Source organism: Gopherus flavomarginatus, unplaced genomic scaffold, assembly GCF_025201925.1.
Source record: "Gopherus flavomarginatus isolate rGopFla2 unplaced genomic scaffold, rGopFla2.mat.asm mat_scaffold_753_arrow_ctg1, whole genome shotgun sequence".
In the NCBI taxonomy this organism is placed as follows: domain Eukaryota; kingdom Metazoa; phylum Chordata; order Testudines; family Testudinidae; genus Gopherus; species Gopherus flavomarginatus.
In genome coordinates, this window is record NW_026115155.1 from 55,756 (window position 1) to 62,059 (window position 6,304).

Sequence of the window (6,304 nt, forward strand, 5' to 3'; positions counted from 1 at the left end):
AAAAGGGAGCATTTCCCCATATGGTACTCCTCCAACAACTGAAAAAGGCATCTCCTCAGGATGTTATTTCACAACAGTCACTTTTCCTCCAGAACTTGGTCTTTCCTAGAAAGGGCCATGTACTGCCTAGGATGGAAGTCTGGATTAAGAAAGGCCTCTGGGAGTTGCAGCAAACTGTTACATGCCAACTTGGTGAGTAAATGCAGGGCTGCGCCCGCAGGGTCATCCACACCAGAACTCAACAGAGATGTGGGGGTTCCCTATTGGTTCCATGCTGTAAGAGCAGCCCTCAGGACTTTGAATCCTGCAATCTGAGTTGAAGTCTCAGTAGGATCTGAGGACAATTCCTGTGCGACCTAATCCTGCTGGGTCTTCCAAGGCTCTGTCTTGCTCTCTCAAATGATATGAAAGCCTGCCTTTTGCCTGCTAGCTATTGTGACTTGAGCACAAGAGGGGATGTTTGATCCAGAAGGCTGGTCGTGCTTGGAGTCCTGTAGGTAGGGATGGGAGCTCCATTTCCTCCGAGTCCTGAAGCTGGGCTGCAGCCTGGCCTAGGAGGCAGCCCTATTGGTTGACCAACTGGGCCAAAGTCACTTGGGCGGTGTTGGTGTTCCCCAGGAATGCTGAAAGGCCTAAGGGAGGGAGGCTTAAAACTCCTCCCTATCAGTCAGGGTGGAAGAGGAGGGCTGCAAGAGTGGGTAGGTTGATGAGCTGGGCCTTCTAGCATTTAGTTGGGTACATGGTGAGGAACGCAAACTGGGAGAAGCAGTTGCTGGCCTGTGAGGAATGGCTCAGCCGGTGGCGTAAGTAGACCTTGTAATTACCTACAAAGCTGTGATGCTCAAGACCTATCTTTCGTCTACAGGGAATTTCCTCAGCCATGTATTTCCCCCTGCTCCATGAGTACTGCTGAGGCTGAACATGATGACCTTCCACTTCTTGTGGGGCAATAGGATATCCCTACCTAGACAGGAGACGTGTGGCTTTTCTGCCATATTAGAAGAGAGGTTGGGCCTGGTGGGCTTTGAAGTCTTTTATGGCTTTACTTTTTTGTTTTTACATTTTCAGTGGGTGGCTCCCAAGCAAGAGTTGACTCACCTGATCTTTCTTTCTTCTCCTGCTCTTTCTCAGCAAGGGGAAGAAAAAGAAGCTCTCCTTCAAGCTGGAGTCAGAAGAACAACATAAGGATGACTTCCTGAGTTCCGGCTCCAGTCCTTTGCTCTGCCAGCTGACCCATCGAAGGGCTGACATCACTTTCTCCAGGTTCGCCCATCAGTGTGTTCAGAATGGAGAGGGGTGACTAGTGGTGTTCCCCAATGGTGAGTCCTAGGACCAATCCTATTCAACTTAGTCATAAATGATCTGGAGGAAGGGGTAAACAGTGAGGTGGCAAAGTTTGAAGATGATGCTAAACTGCTCAAGATAGTTAAGACCAAAGCAGACTGTGAAAGATTTTCAAAGAGACCTCACAAAACTAAGTGATTGAGCAAAAAAATGGCAAATGAGATGTAATGTGGATAAATGTAAAGTAATGCAGATTGGGAAAAATAACCCCAACTATTTATACAATATGATGGGGGCTAATTTAGGTACAGTTAATCAGGAAAGATATCTTGGAGTCGTCGTGGATAGTTCTCTGAAGACGACCATGCAGTGTTCAGCAGCAGTCAAAAAAGCAAACAGGATGTTAGGAATCATTTAAAAAGGGATAGAGAATAAGACAGAGAATATTTGCCCTTATATAAATCCATGGTACACCCACATCTTGAATACTGCGTATAGATGTGGTCTCCTCATTTCAAAAAAGATATACTGGCACTAGAAAAGGTTCAGAGAAGGGCAACTAAAATGATTAGGGTTTGGAATGGGTCTCATATGAGGAGAGATTAAATAGACTAGGACTTTACATTTTTGAAAAGAGGAGTCTAAGGGGGGATATGATAAAGGTATATAAAATCATGAATGATGAGGAGAAAGTGAATAAGGAAAAATTATTTACTTGTTCCCATAATATAAGAACTAGGGGCCACCAAATGAAATTAATGCACAGCAGGTTTTAAACAAATAAAAGGAAGTTCTTCTTCACACAGTGCACAGTCAACATGTTGAACTCCTTGCCTGAGGAGGTTATGAAGGCTAGGACTATAAGAGGGTTTAAAAGAGAAGTAGATAAATCAATGGAAGTTAAGTCATGAATGGCTATTAGCCAGGATGGGTAAGGAATGGTGTCCCTAGCCTCTGCTTGTCAGAGGATGGAGATGGATGGCAGGAGAGAGACCACTTGATCATTGCCTGTTAGGTTCACGCCCTCTGGGGCACCTGGCATTGGCCACTGTTGGCAGACAGGACACTGGGCTGGATGGACCTTTGGTCTGACCCAGTATAGCCATTCTTCTACTCTTAGGAAGGAAGGGGCAGAGGTCTCCGTCAGAGTTTCTGTAGTGTAGTGGTTATCGTGTTTGCCTAACACGCAAAAGGTCCCTGGTTCAAAACCAGGCAGAAACAAAATTGCTTAGTTTTCCCAGCTTCCCTGGCTGTCTAGCAAAGTTCCTACTGCTGCCACTGGCATGTACCTGTGATAAACCCAACCCCTGCAGGACAGAGGCTGGGGAAATGAGCTGAGAAAGAGCCTTGGCATCAGCAGAGGAAAGCTAGAGGATCTGGGTCAGTCACCTTTTGGAGCCTTGTGGCTTGGTCTCCTCTGCCCTGGGAGGTTGGCTGGTGGAGACCAGCTCTTCCTGCTGGCCTCCTTTGTGTGACTTGCCAAAGGAGGAAGTGAGGCAAGAATGGGGCAAAAGAGGAAAGTCGAGCTGAGGAAGGCAGGGCAGAAGCTAAGCCCCTCAGTGCGGCTAAGTGGGGTTAGTAGAGCGCCACCATTCATTCTGCAAAGTCTGGGGAGGTGCAGTTGGCTGCTGGGAGGTAGGATCCTGTGCCTGCCTCGTGGCTTCCCAAGGATGGCTACTTGCAACCCAGGAGAGGAAGGATGGTTCTGGGTGAAAGGAAGACAAGCAAAGCTCTGGGAGGAAATTTGGGTGTGGGGTGCGGGCTTTCTGCTTGGGGGTTGAGGTGCAGGAGGGGGTGGTGCTTACCTCGGGCACTGCAACTCCCGAAGTGACCAGTACACACAACCCTGTGACAGCAGCTCTCAGGTCAGCAGGGACAGTGAGTCTCCATGTGCCGCTACCTGCAGGCGCGGCCCCCAGAGCACCCATTGGCTGCAGTTCCTGGCCAATGGGAGCTGTGGAGTTGGTTCTCGGGGCAGAGGCAGCACATGGAGACACTCCCCCCACCCCAGAGGATGCTGGGAAATGCCAGACACTTCTGGAAGCGGCACGGAGGGACAGAGGCAGAGTGGGCAGGGTGCCAACTTAGTGCTGCTGGCACATCTCTGCACACCCATGCACTGCCTGCGCATGCGCTGCCTGGAGTAGGGGCAGAGCACAGATGTGCCTCCCCTCCATGCGCTGCCTGGAGTAGGGGCAGAGCACAGAGGTGCCTCCCCTCCCGGGTCTATTACAGGAGTGGGTGAGTGGGCTCTTTTGGCCCGCAAGGTGCAGCAGGTCAGACTAGATGATCACACTGATCCCTTCTAACCTTAAATGCTCTGAGTCTAAAAGGGAGAGGGAAGTAAAGAAAAAAAACCCCAAACATTGTAATACCAGGGTGACTCCACCTGCTCACTGTATAGTCCTGCCCCTTTCTTCCTTCACTGGGTGTTTAATGACCTGCAGGACATTGATTCTCTCATTCCATTGATAAACTGATGCAATGTGACGGAAATTAAACTAGTTTCCAGCTGAGAAAACAGCACCTCAGTGTGGTGGCTGGGAATTGAACCTAGGTCAACTGCTCAAAAGGCAGCTATGCTCACCCCTATACCACCAAAACATCGGGTGAAATCGCTCCTGATGCTTGCCCAATGAGGCTAGGCCAGAATTGAGGCATTTTCCTGCCTGTTAAAATGTACTGGATTCTCTTCACAAAAAAGCCAAACACCTCTATCTTCATCTGGGTTTGAACCATCAGCCTTTCAATTAGCCACCAACTCTGTTAATCACAGACACACGTAACTGCCTACTTCCCAGGCTTGTGTATGAAGCACCTACAGGGATACAACTGGCAAGTGGGGGAGGCGCACTGCTGGGGTTATGAGTTCAGGCCTCACCCAACACACCGGTTTTCATTAGCCACAGAGCTTCCCCCATTGCTTTGTCTCATTCACATGAAAAGTGCCATACGAGGGTGATGAGAGTAAATTCTAAACTCTGAAATGTGGCGGTGGCCCAGAGATTGGGATAAGGGGTTTGAACAGAAAAAGCTCTAGGAGTATAAAACCAGACAGTGTCCAGGGGCAGGTACGGTACAATGCCTCAACAGGGAGCCATGGGGTGGGGTTCCACTCTCTCTGTGAAATGTCCTGAGAGGTATTTGAAGATGAAGATAACGCCATGGCTAACAAGTGACTGGCACGTCCTGGGTTCAAGAAAGGAAGGGACTTGGATTAATTGTCTGAAGATTTGCGTAACCGTCACTGTCTGACCTCCCTTCAGCTCGGAGCAGGTTTGTACGTTGCTGGGTGGAACACACAGACTCCTGGAGAGCAGGGGCAGCTGTTTCCATGGCAGAGAGCCTGACACTTAGGAGACTTTCTATACTTGCTGTTTTGAAGCAATTCAATAAAATAACGGTGGAGCTACAATGTCCAGTCCAATATGTCAGCCCCCTGCTATTTTAGAATCTACACAGGAGGCTTCCAGTGCCAGGACACCTGACCAGAGAGCTCAGTGGGGGTATAACAGCTGCTGATTCTGAGGGTCCTGGGCTAAATCCACTTGCTGGTGAAAGTGTTTTGATTTATTTGATTGATAATGAGCACCAGCTACCAGGGGAGAAGCTTGTGAGTCGCTGCCACTGGGAAAGGGCAGGGGGAGAGGAGAAAGGCAGAGACATTGGATACGAGGAATTGCGGGGAGAAGAAAGAGAGAACAGAGAGACAATACATGATTGAAGCAGAACCGGTGTCCCAACTCGATATTGTTCATCACAGGTGTTCAGAGAGACAGGTGGTTGCAGGTTTTACAGCGTCAAGTCTGAACTTTGATTCTAACAATGTGAGTTCAAATATCAAGGGGATCTCCACAGACCTCATCTCTTCCCCCTTTCCCTTTTGGTATTTTTATTTTGATGTATTTGGCTTAACCGTGATCTTCTCTTTCCCCACCTGTATTGCAATTTGGGGATTATTTTTATTTTGCCTCCCTTTTGTTCATGTCATTATAATTGTAACTGCAAAGGAATCTGCAGGAGCAAAAACTGACTCAATACTTTATTTCCCCATCATGCCAGAACATCATACAAACAGCTCACACAGCTGGAATCATAACACGGAAGGCCAGGGGATGGGAGCTGCAGGTTTCCAAGTGTTCTGTCTTTCTCAGATGAAAACATTCCAGCCCCTTGTGTGCCTCCATCGTGTATGACCTGCTGGACTTTTACACATTTATTGTCTCATTCTATGTATGTGATTGAAAAACAATGTGACTGAAATTAAACCACTTCCAGACGAGGAGACAGAAGACGAAAAGCCATTATTGCACTGGCTGGAACTCAAACCCAGACCAACTGTTTGGACAGCACCTATGCACAACACTATAGCACCAATGCATCTGGTATGAGTAGCTTTCCTGCAGGCTCTGTGTGCTGGCAAAGGGGGTGATATATGACCATGAAATTAATGAGCAAGGTGGATGGGCTGGAAGTTGCCTGACGGCAGGGAGCAGAGTTCGAATCCCAGAGTGACTGAAAGGGGCAAAGGTGAAATCAGAGCTCAGTGGGAGCTTGCCCCACTCCAGAAGAGGGGAACTGAAACTCAACTTCACTCATAGAAAAATCTTCCCTGAGAAGGAAGAGAACAGCTTGTTTTAAAGACAAGGTTTATGTTTGTTCCTCCTACATATGGAGGGGCGGGGTAGTTCTGATTCTAGCCCCCCAGACTCTGGGAGGATAAGGAACAAATTCAGGCTGCCAGTCACCTGCAGGAGCGAGATGATTTTTTGACAGTGAGGGATGCCTCGTCCTAAAGGCCTTTGTCTGCCCCGTTCTAGTGACTGTTTGATACCGGAATGCAGCCACCACTCCTGGGTCTCTGCTGGGGAAATAATGTTTCTGTGCAAAACACCAAAGCTTTTAACAGAAAGAAAGAAAAGGAGATGGCAACACAATGGGACTAGCACATAAGGAATGAAACACAAGATGCTTTTCCCACGTGCATTGACTTTTAACCTTGGTTGGGGTGTTGTTGTAT

General features: G+C 48.2%; 1 non-coding gene across 1 annotated transcript; it reads left to right on the forward strand.

Moving 5' to 3' along the window:
- The first annotated feature begins 2,432 nt into the window (after positions 1-2,432).
- On the forward strand, positions 2,433-2,505 carry TRNAV-AAC (transfer RNA valine (anticodon AAC)). Its single transcript has one exon. It is a non-coding gene; the product is annotated as a tRNA-Val (tRNA).
- Positions 2,506-6,304: the final 3,799 nt, after the last annotated feature.